This window comes from Melanostigma gelatinosum, assembly GCF_949748355.1.
Source record: "Melanostigma gelatinosum genome assembly, chromosome: 9".
NCBI classification, from domain to species: Eukaryota; Metazoa; Chordata; class Actinopteri; order Perciformes; family Zoarcidae; genus Melanostigma; species Melanostigma gelatinosum.
Window position 1 is genome coordinate 8,271,034 of NC_136642.1, and position 12,496 is coordinate 8,283,529.

A 12,496-nucleotide genomic window follows, 5' to 3' on the forward strand; every position below is an offset into this window, starting at 1 on the left:
GCCTTCACGCCTCAAAAATGATAAAACTGGTGTTCATTTGGGAAGATTATCTAAAAATACGTCATCCCTGCAACACTATATTCATTGTAGTAGAAGTTCACTGATTTGCCTCAAGACAACCAGTGCTCCTTACCAATGGAAGAGCATGAGCAATGCTTGTACCTGCTTGTCAGCTCAAAACATGTATATTTTGAATGTACTGAAGATGCAGATTGACAGGGGAGAAGCGGCTGCCACTTTTGCACACTGCTGAGCTGAGAGCAGTAGAGTACTCTCCAACAATAGAGCCAGTGGAAGCACATAGAGCAGAAAAACAAGCTGGTAGCTTGCTGCTCTTGTTCAGTCACTTGACCTACGTGGCATCGGTGATAGGTTTACTGTGAGAGCTTTGTCTATGTAGACAAGGTTAGCCTGTTAAAGTCTAGATGAAAGTCTAGATGAAATAAAAAATGCCCTTATAACCCTTTTAGATCACATTCACGGTCATATTGTGCACTAAAAAAAACCGAAACTTTATTTCACTCATCATATTCAATCAAATGCAAAGGATTTTATTTCAATCCCTCGTGTAATTTTACCCCGTTCAAATATTCAGTTTCATTGGGGAAGACTTACAGTACAGAAGCTAAAGATGCTCTGACTTTCGGTTCACTGGTACTTTCACTGCTACTTATTTTCATTTGGAAAAGTCATCATAAATGACTGCAGCTCGCGTACCAGAAACTGCTGCCATCTCTTTTAAAGCAGAGGTATATCCCAGCATGCTTGCTTCCAAGGCATTGAGATCAATGGTTGTTGACAATGGTGACCAAGCTGTGGCATGCTAAGTACCTCATGATCCCAAAATCAAATGAAGACATCCCACGCCATATCGTTGTCCAGGAACTAAATATAAGAGTCATCTCCATTTATTTACAAGGCTCATTGTGTCTGACGAAGTATACCAGGCTGTTCTCGTACAGCGTTCGTAGCTATACCAGTTGATGTGTAATCCACGTAATTGTGAACCAGGAAGTATAAGGACTGGACTTTCACCCAGGAGATCATTGTTCATGTCCTGTGTGAAACCAGAAGTCATTGTTGATTTATTCGTCACCTAACTTCCGTACTCAAGTAACGCCACTTCCGAATTGCAACCCAAACCGCATTCTTTTCCTAAACCTAACCAAGTTTCCTGTAATGATGGAAGTTTATTTTAAAAAGACGAGTAATTCACGTGTTGCAGGACAATTGTAGGAGAACACATACCCCTGTTATAGGGTATGTTGAGTAAACATGCACATTTCAGGGTGGTGAATGATGGCTGGTTTATACAAACCTGTTAGAGAGTGAGGCCTTTGTGATATACAAATACACATTTCAACACACGGATCATTTATTTTATGCATATAATGTAAGCATCTCACCATCAAGTGAGATATTGTGACAAAAAGCAGGCGCTGTCAAACTGAATAGAATAGGGTGATAATGGGCTGAGAAAAACATCACCGAAAGACGTACAAATAGGTCGATGCGAGGGTCAACAACAACATAGTCTTTGTTTGCCATATAATTATGCTGTGAAAACCTATTTCATGCACAAATCATTCTCCAAAATGCCCTTGGAAGACTGCAGTGAGTCTGGATGACAATAACAAAGTAATGCTTGCTGATAAGGAGCGGCAAAGAAGTGAAAGCCTGAAGGTCAGTGCTGGTTGTCCTGGGAGCTCCCAGAGCGCCAAGGATTCTGCTGACATCCGCCGTCTTTGTTCTGCGTAATTGGCTAAAAGACTGAGCAACTATATTTACACATCCCCCCAAAGAACATTAATTACAAACTGAGAGAAAAAGAAGTATCATCATTTCACTGGTAGCTGCACATATGAATGCTTATTAGGGATGGTAGATAATATACTTTCTCTGGTACCATTTAAAATCATATACAGGATTCAGACTGCTTAAATAAGCTTAATAAGCATGGATGTTCACTTATGTGCTTGAGACGGTATTCATTTGCAGAAAGCTGATGTGTTCTTTACAAGACATAACAACCCACTCGACACATGTAAGGTGGCAGATCAGGCTTTATTCTTCTCTATCTACTTTCATTGCAGGTGACGGTTTACTGTGTTTTCCTAAATAGCCTCTTGACAATCTTTGAAAAGAAATGTTGCATTCACCTGTGGAGTATACAGAGAGATCGAATCGGTGATGTAAATATCAGTATGAAAGAGAGTAATGAAGAATCATCGTCTATTCAGGCAATGAAACAGCTTATGACTGAATACCTGCAGAACATTCCCATCTGCCTTTATATGTACTTTGTGTTTAAGTGCTCATTGGCAAACGTTACATGCTTACACACTGAACTTAGATGGTGAACATGGTAAACATTATGCCGGCTAAACATCAGCATGTTGGTATTGTCATTGTGAGCATGTTAGTACACTGAGTCAGCATTTAGTTCAAGGCACCGCTGTGCAGCCTCACAGAGTCACGAGTATGACTGCAGTCCCTTAATGTTGTTGCAGCACCAAACCACTGACATAAAGCCCTCATGGTTTACATAGATCATTTATATGCAGCCAAACTCAAAATTGCTGTCTTGAAAGGAGTTGTTGTTTCATTTGCAGGGATAAACTAGAACCCCACCAGACAACAAAATAAACCCAGAAGGCCAGACATATCAACAACATATGCTTTAGTTTACATTGTTATTGTTTGTATTTGCATGCGTGTTGAGAAAATCTCTCAAGGCTGAATGAAGATTTACAAGGATATAGTAAAACTGACTTTTAGGCTTTTTTATTGTTCCATGTTTAACAGTACCTAAAACAGACACACCCCTCATTATGTGCTTGCACATCAGTCGGTCACATGAGTAGCTTAGCCCAAAGTGAGACCTCACCTTTTGACTTTTTGTGAACAGAATCATTTTGTTGGGGTTTGGCTGTAGTTGTGACTCTGACATTTACTTTGAAACAGCAATATTATTTTTTTTTTTTAGGCATTCCACTGGGGGTGCTTGTTAACCACTTCCTGTTATTGTCTATCACAGGAAGTGAATGGCCACTACATTGCAGAAGTTCAATCGCAGACTTTCAATGTTCCTGTGTGTGTTCATATTTTGCAACGGATAGGCACAAATTACCCAACACATTCTCGGATACCGGAAAAAGATATATATCTATACAGACCAAGCCTCCAGGAAGAGCATCAGGCTTTGAAGCAAATTGTACATAGTAGCCAAACCGTGGAATTACAACTTCAGGGTTGGCCATGTGATGCCATTGGACCCAAAAATACTTTTTCCCATAGACATTTATTAAATTACTTACTTACACAAGAGAATTCTGTAAATGAGCAGATCAACTTCCTAGTACGAACATTTGAATAGCCCTTATGTAAATTGTTAGTTCCTCAAAGATAAAAAAACAATCCCTAATTGCCGAATCCAGAGTAATTTTCCTTCCTCCGTTCATGTGAATACAACCAAAACCAAGGGCTTGGTTGTGGGGTTAAAGAAAACGCTAGTCCGCTTGCTTTATGAACGCATAGATACAAAAGATCACCGGAAGATGAAGGTCATTTTACCAGAAGTCAAACTTTTCACGCGCCACGTATACCACTTTCATGGGATTGAACGGCGCCCCGTCTCCAATGCTGTATCCAGTTCTCTTTATGCATCCATGGTCCAGACCAAAAAGCTAAGCAAACAAAATGTGACCACTGTCATTGTAAACAAGTGCAACTATTTATTATGTGCAAACAGGGCCAATTTGCCAAAATACACTCACTCAGTATTATACGAACCATTTGTGCATCAAAAGCAGCAGAGTGAGGTAATGCACTTCACAGCACAGCCCACAGCAGCTTTAATCAGCATCACAGTTAATTTTACTATAATACATTTAGAAAAGATCCATTAGATTATATTTTCAAAAGGCACTTGATTAAGTATAGTGCTGTGTGAGAAATACAATGGGAGCTCTTGACCAGAGAGCAAGGAAACTAGCAAGGGAATCATGATAAATGGCAGCGGGGAGGCGAACAATCTGGCTCATCGAGCTATTTGTCTGATACTTCACACTGGAATTGTCATGAAATACTACACAGAAGGGTTAGCAATACAGCAGTTTGGATGATGTGACAATATTGTTTGCAGCAGCAAGACACATGTGACTTATAAACGTGACTGAAAAAGACCTTGTAAGGCCTTTAGCTGCTATAGGGACTTGAAAATCAAATCTGTAAAAGTGATATATGACATATTGAGACCACATTCCTTCACTTAATGGCCCTCCTGCCACAGAGAATGACATACTTCAGCAGGTAAGGAACATTTAGCATTTTCTTTAGGCTTTATAAATGATTTCTGAAGCAGGGTTCGGGTCATTTTGCATAATAATTAGCCATGTGCTTCTGTTCGTTGCATGTAGAGTTTGTATTTTCGGAGCAATGGGTCTTTGTAACAATGGGAGTTTGTGTTTGGGATAACGCGCTGTTGGACAAATGGCCTTTCGGTCCAATGGGACATTTTTCAGACTATTGGGGATTCGGAATACTGGGCTGTCGGAACAATGGCATGGCACCAAGCCCGGCCTAAAAGATGTGAATACACAAGCCAGCTTGTTCAGGTCATATTCCTCACCAGCCAAAGCTTTTCATTAATTGTATGGAAGATATACTGTAGAGAATTTCTACATTGAATGTATTATGTATGCACAGATGTTTCAGAGAATGTATGGTCATGAAGATTTGCATGTAAGTCATGCAAATGTATTGTTAAGAACGTGTATGAACCCTGAAAGCAGAGCAATTGGGAATTACAGGAGCACAAGTGATAAATCCTATTCACAGGCATTGTTGCATCTTGTCTGATGTTTGTCAAATTACATCATGCTATGCTTTGCAAATCTTTGAGTTTATAACGTGTGACTAGTGCGGATTATTATTTGGAGTAACCAAGAGCGGTGATGCAACTGAATGCAACCACCCAATCGTTTCCCATGGAGCATGTTTTTGTACCCCTCTCCTATTTGTCTCAAATCCACATTGTGGTTTTTTTTGTTTGGGTTGTAAAGCTTCAACCTCATGCCTGAAACCTATTGACACAGGTGCCAATCATCTATTCATATATTTTTTTTCCATCTGGATATGGAGCCTATTATTCTATAACCCCAGATACTGGTTAAAAGAGACAGAAGAAACTGACAGAGGGGTACAAGTGCAAGCGTAAGGAAAGAAGAAAAACAGTTCTTGCTGAGGAGGATGGGGAGTTGGCTGATGTAATTGAGATAGAATGAGATGGTATCAGCACTGGGGTCGCCATGAATAAACAGAGGGAGGGCACTGAGGACAATTGAGTGTGTGAAGGAGAAAGAGGCCAAACCTGTGTGTGTGTGTGTGTGTGTGTGTGTGTGTGTGTGTGTGTGTGTGTGTGTGTGTGTGTGTGTGTGTGTGTGTGTGTGTGTGTGTGTGTGTGTGTGTGTGTGTGTGTGTGTGTGTGTGTGCGCTCGTGCGTGCGTGTGTGTGTGTGTGTGTGTGTGTGTGCGTGCGTGTGTAAGTGGAAGCATTCTCCTATATGCCTTTGAGCATACGTGTAGCTTGCATGCATGCCCAAGTCCGTGTGTGTGTGTGTGTGTGAGGATCATCGTTGTGGTGGGGGGAGGGGAAGCCTTCGCTTTAAGCCCTGGAACTGACTGACTAGTGCTTTCCCCTGTGGAGCGCTGGCTGTGTTTGTGCAGCACGGAATAAAGACCTCGCTCTCGTGAAATACCCAGGGGACCGTCACCTACACAAAACACCATCACACGCAACATTGTCCTCTCTTTGTCTCGCCCACACGTCTATCTCCCGAATGAATTTACTCAAACTCCATGCGCTCATGCACACACTTATCACAGAACCATCATCCACGTCAACAATCAACAGCTAGCACACGACATAAACTGACAGCCAAAGGGGGCGATCATGAGAGGAACACTTTGTGAATATGGAGAGCAGATGCAGATCATTAAGTATTTGCAAATAAATAATGCATTTTTCACAACATGCTTGGAGTATCAGATGGGTTGAGTTTACACATCTTCACAAGACAAACTGTTTCAGGGAATCCTTCAAAAGTGCTTGAATTTACTTTAAGATACATCTGTGCAACATGTGAATTGGGCTCAAAGATCCTGCTGCTTGCCAAACAGGAGGCATATGTGATATTAGTGAAAGAAATTTAACATATGGCCTTTATCGAACCTGGGGTTTCTGGGTTGTAATGGGTGGGACAAACTGCCTGGCTCTGGCAGTGCAGATTTAGTTACTGTTCCCCTCCCCCAAAGGCTAAAGTCTTCTGGGATGAGTAGAGTTGTAATGTACACAACATTTGAGATACGAGAGATGGTATCTAAACAAGATTTTGCTCACAAACAGCTTCAGTATTTCCTGTATAATTAAAATGGACGAGATGATGATAAATGAACTGCAGGTCACATGTCATGTTTCCGATACACATGTAGATCCTCTGATGGCATCACACACCCTCAGTAGTGTGAAAGAAATGGTATTTAGTCCATTTTTGCAATACTTTTTAAATATGAGCAAGTATTGAAAGAGTGTTTTCCCTGGACATTTTGAGATACATTTTTGCTAAGCTGTAAATGAGAACATTGCTACCATTCTTATATCTGTCTATTTAAGTATGAAGCTATGTAGAGCAATAAGACAAATAGCTTAGCTTAGCAAAACGACTGGAAACAGTCTCTAAAACCTCTAAAGCAGAAGTGTAAAAATGACAAGTCGCGGTTTTATAGGGAGTTCAGTGTTAAGTGCAGGTACAGTCTCAGAAGAAATACATTCTAAAAAATGTTTGAACATGTTCTGGGCAATATTGCCAATATATTATATCCCAATAAAGGTAATTTCATATCTCGATAACAATATATATCACAATATAACATGTTTTCTGGTAATTCAAAAAATACATTATCTTTATGAAATAATATATATTGAGAAATGAAAAGTACTGTGTATTTTCTCATTTCATTTCGGGCAAAATTATTTGAGTTAGTATGTGCTTGTTATTTTCAAGTCAGACAACTTAATTGTATCAATCAATGTATGATTTCATTGTGATTTGACTCCATTGAGAGATTTATTGGCCAGCCCTAATTCACACTACAATTGAGGGTACGCGTCGGTCTTGTGTTCCATGCATGCGCATTTCCCAATCCACACTCCATTCCGGCGGCGGTATCGATATATATAAATGTGTGCAAAATGTCAGTGTATATCTGATTGCTAATAATATGCACATACAGGCTTGAGCATGTGTGCATACAGACATACACAAACACAAAAGCTTGTCCAAAGCAGAGGCAGACATGTTTGCTGTGAATCTACGCATGTCCTGGCTAGTCTCCCTGGAAGCAGCCTTCGGAGAGCCTGGGGACTGAAAGAGGCCATTTGAGTCCTGGCTGGTCCATTGTTAAGGACAGCTGGGCCTCTTGTTTCTTCCTTTCTCTCTGGGGGCAATGGGCACCCAATATGAGGAGATCGGGTTTCCACCACACACTCCCCCCCCCCCCAGCCCCCACGCATCTGCAGCAGCATTGACTGTGACTCTCTACCCTTCTGTCTGAGGCCACTCCTGGACTCTATTGACCAGACAAAAAACGTGCTGTTTGGGGATGAGAGGAATGTGTGAAAACAAATATATAAAGTACAAATACCTGTATTGTATAGAATCTGTATTCAGTAACACACTGTATAATTTAGTTGTTGCATATTTAGCTATAAACATGGGCCGTAAAAGGCAAATTCATTTGAATTTTAGAAAATAGTTTGCATATGCAACATTATCATTACTTTTCTACATTACATAATGTAGTAAAGTTGTTCACTGTTGAATATTCCAAGTAAAGCTACTCTGCTCTTTTGTAGTATCATTCTTAAATGGCTTCTCAAACAAACAACACACACAGCTCTGAGCTCAGTCTTGTCGCCACATCTCGTCCTTCTGTATCTCCACCCCCCATTCCTCCACCCCATTCCTCCACCGCTCTCCTTTTTCCCACACTCTCCTCCTTCCTTCCCTGCCCGAGGGAGCGCTGTGATTGGGTGAATAGAGCTGCTCTCTGCGGATTGTGCTCCTTCTGTCACTATCCTTGTGGCAGGAAAGTGGAATGGAATAAAGCTCCCAAACTGGGCTATTAAAGGATATTTTAATCCCTGCACGTCTGTTTCTGTCCGCTCATGCTGTAAATATATATATCTGGCACCAGTGACGCGAATGAAACGCGTCCCCCTTTTCCCTGGTTTAAATCTACTTATGTAATCAACAGGAGCTGGCCATACCTTACCATCTGGTCCTGATCCTTCAGTTATCCCTTCCTGTCTTCGCTGTCTTACAAACTCAGGCCTGTGTTTTTCTCCTGCACCTCTTGGAGGGCAGGTTCATGAGCTAGAAAGTGGAAGTACGGGAGTAGGAGCAACATGTTTTCATTTAAATGTGGAGCACCAATCCAAGAAAAACATGCTGGGTGTGACTTACAAGTTCCAGCCAGTATCCTGTCATTCCAGTACACAATGCAGGGAGGGAGGTGACAAATCCCCAGGCCACTCTGTGTCAGAGGCAGACACAAATAGAGTGGTGCTCCATGTGACAGATGCTGCACAAGGCAGGGCTGTGCTAAAAATCAATGGCGGTTCATCTCATCTGTCATGTTCTACACTTTGTTTCACTCAAAAATAAATAAAAGTGAAATAAGTAAATAAATAAATGTACAAAGCGGTTGAAACGGAAGTCTGCATGCACTGGAATTCATCAGTAAGCAGTAATGTCACCAACACCCCAAAGACACAACCATGGAAGGATTTGTTACTGTGACCTGCTTTTGTCGTAAAAACACTTTGGTGTTTGAGGGGAAAAAATTAATTCAGCAAGCATTCTCGACAACTGAGCAGAGTTTATATTGTGAAATATTTTAAATCAGGCTGTAAATACTAGGAAAAGCAATATTTTATCTACATGGACTGGTATATTCCGAAAAAACGTGTTTCATTTTAGGGCTGAATCACAACAGTGGCATGTCCTAAGGTAATTTATAAGAATAAATCACCATTCTCAGTTTCTTCTGATATACGCGAGTGCGCGTGGCAGCCCTCCCCTCTCTCTCCTGTGTGTGTTTGCTGAATAGAGGTACTATGGGTCAGTGGAGCAGCTGGTGACTGGGAGGAAGAACTTAACCAGCCCTCCTTTGTGGATCAGCTGTCTCTGGCCGAGCTTTGTCATTCCAAATTGGGTCCCTCACATCCCGAGCCTGGGGAGGTTTTGACATGTAAATGGGCGACTGAGAGCTCCAAAGCCCCACGATTACTCAATAAAATGCTACAGGGGCCAAAAACGGTTCCCTGAGATGCACCTCTTGGGGGGGGGGGGGGGGGGGGGGGAACACACACACACACACACACAGCCTCACCGCAGACTGAAGTGTGCCTCACAGTCTGGAATTATGTTAATGATTAAGCTTCCGTCTGGACACCAAACACTCTCTACCCTAATAGAATTATTTACGGATGATGTGGGGAGTCATGTGGGCAGTCGCATGACGCATGTAAACACTGTAAAGCCTTTCAGGTCATTGTTTGTGATATTGGGTTGAACAATATATAAACCTGACCTGAAAGAACATGGCGTTCCACTAACTTGGAAGAATCTCGGTTACTCTGGCGAGACAGTCTTAAGACATATAAGAAGGCCCTCCGTAATGCCAGAGCAGTTTATTACTCATCGTTAATAGAGAAAAATAAGAACAACCCCAGGTTCCTCTTCAGCACTGTAGCCAGGCTGACAGAGAGTCACAGCTCTGTTGTGCCGAGTATCCCTATAGACCTCAGTAGCAATGACTTCATGAACTTCTTTAATGATAAGATTATAATTATTAGAGAGAACATTAATAATCTCCTGCCCTCGACCGATCTTTCCACAAATAGAGTAAACTTAGAAACAGCTGTAAACCCTGATATATGTTTAGATGGCTTTACTCCCATTGACCTTGACAAACTGACTTCAACAATTTTTACGTCTAAACCTTCCACCTGTCTCTTAGACCCTATACCGACTAGGCTGCTTCAAGAAGTGCGACCATTAATTAGCACAACTTTATTAGATATCATCAACCTGTCTTTAGTAACAGGTCATGTACCACAGTCCTTCAAAGTAGCTGTGATTAAACCTCTTCTTAAGAAGCCCACTCTGGATCCAGAGGTGTTGGCCAACTATAGACCGATCTCTAACCTTCCCTTCCTCTCTAAGATCCTTGAGAAAGCAGTTGCAAATCAGTTGTGTGACTTTCTGTGTAACAATAGTTTATTTGAGGATTTTCAGTCAGGATTTAGAAAGCATCATAGCACAGAGACAGCTCTGGTAAAAATAACTAATGACCTTCTAATCGCATCAGACAAAGGACTCGTCTCTGTTCTTGTCCTGTTAGACCTTAGTGCTGCGTTCCACACTATAGACCACTACATCCTGTTGCAGAGACTGGAACATTATATTGGCATCAAAGGAACCGCACTGAACTGGTTTGGATCCTATTTATCGGATCGATCTCAGTTTGTTTATGTAAATGATGAAGCCTCGATGAAGACCAACGTCAGTTATGGAGTTCCACAAGGTTCTGTGCTTGGACCAATCTTGTTCACCTTATATATGCTTCCTTTAGGCAATATTATTAGAAAACACTCTATAACCTTTCATTGTTATGCAGATGATACTCAATTATATATATCGATCAAACCAGATGAAACCAACCAGCTTGCTAAACTGCAAGCGTGTCTTAAGGACATAAAAACCTGGATGACCTGCAACTTCCTGATGTTGAACTCAGACAAAACTGAAGTTATTCTACTAGGCCCAGAACACCTCCGAAATCAGTTGTCTAGTGATATAGTTTCTCTAGATGGCATTGCACTGGCATCCAGCAGCACCGTCAAGAATCTTGGAGTTTCCTTTGATCAGGATTTGTCTTTCAACTCTCAGATAAAACTTATTTCTAGGACTGCCTTTTTTCACCTACGTAATATTTCAAAAATCAGGCACATCCGATCTCAAAGCGATGCAGAGAAATTAGTTCATGCATTTGTTACCTCTAGACTAGATTACTGCAATTCCTTATTTTCAGGCTGCTCTAATAAGTCTCTTAAATCTCTCCAGTTGATCCAGAATGCTGCAGCTCGTGTACTAACAAGAACTAAGAGGAGAGATCATATTACTCCTGTATTAGCTTCTCTGCACTGGCTCCCTGTAAAATCTAGAATAGAATTTAAAATCCTTTTACTTACCTACAAAGCCCGAACTGGTCAGGCTCCATCATATCTTAAAGAGCTTATAGTACCATACTACCCTACTAGAGAGCTGCGATCCAGTGATTCAGGGTTCCTTGTGGTTCCTAGAGTCTTAAAAAGTAGGACGGGAGCCAGAGCCTTCAGTTATCAAGCTCCTCTTCTGTGGAACCAGCTTCCCGTTTCAGTCCGGGGGGCAGACACACTCACCACATTTAAGAGTAGGCTTAAGACTTCCCTCTTTGACAGTGCTTATAGTTAGGGCTGGCTCTGGCTTGCCTTGGACCGGCCCATGGACAAACTGGTATAAGCAAAAACTACAGGGGGACTTCCTACACTGAGCACCTCTCTCCTCCTCTTCTTCACCTCCGTCTGTATGCATTGATGTCCCATTAATGCTCATTACTAACTTTACTTCTTCCCCGGAGTATTTGTGCTTTCTCGCCTCACAGGATGACCGCAGTTTTATCTGGACACTGGTTCTTCAACCAGCCACGGCCCTGCTGACACCTACTACGATCTTCATTATTGACATTATTAATCCTGTTACCGATACCATTAATGCACAGTACTGATTTTGTCTCTTCCCCAGAGTCCTTGTGCTTCCTCTCCTCACAGGTTTCCATGGAGCATGGTTTCATCTGGACCCTGGTCCTTCCTCCTGCCATGGCCCTGCTGACTCCAACTGCTAATATCACTTTTATTATTACTCACATTACTATTTCATACTACCGATACCATTAATGCACATTATTGACCTGCTTCTTCACCAGAGTCTCTGTGTATCTGGGTTAAACCTGGACCAGGTCTTACCTCCTGTCGTGGTTGTGTAATACATTGAATGTGTTGTAATTCACTATCCTGTTCTACACATGACATCATTGCACGTCTGTCCATCCGGGGAGAGGGATCCCTCCTCTATTGCTCTCCCACAGGTTTCTTCCTCTTTCCTCCCCGTTAAAGGGGTTTTTGGGGAGTTTTTCCTGTTCCGATGTGAGGGTCCCGGGACAAGAGGATGTCAAATGTGTACATATTGTAAAGCCCTCTGAGGCAAATTTAACATTTAACAGAGCAATGCTGATGCTCCACAGGAAAAATAAATTCAACAGATGTTGCAATTTATGTCTTAGCCAATTTGCAGCCCCTCTTCCCCATTTGGTGTTTAATTTAGTTTGGCATT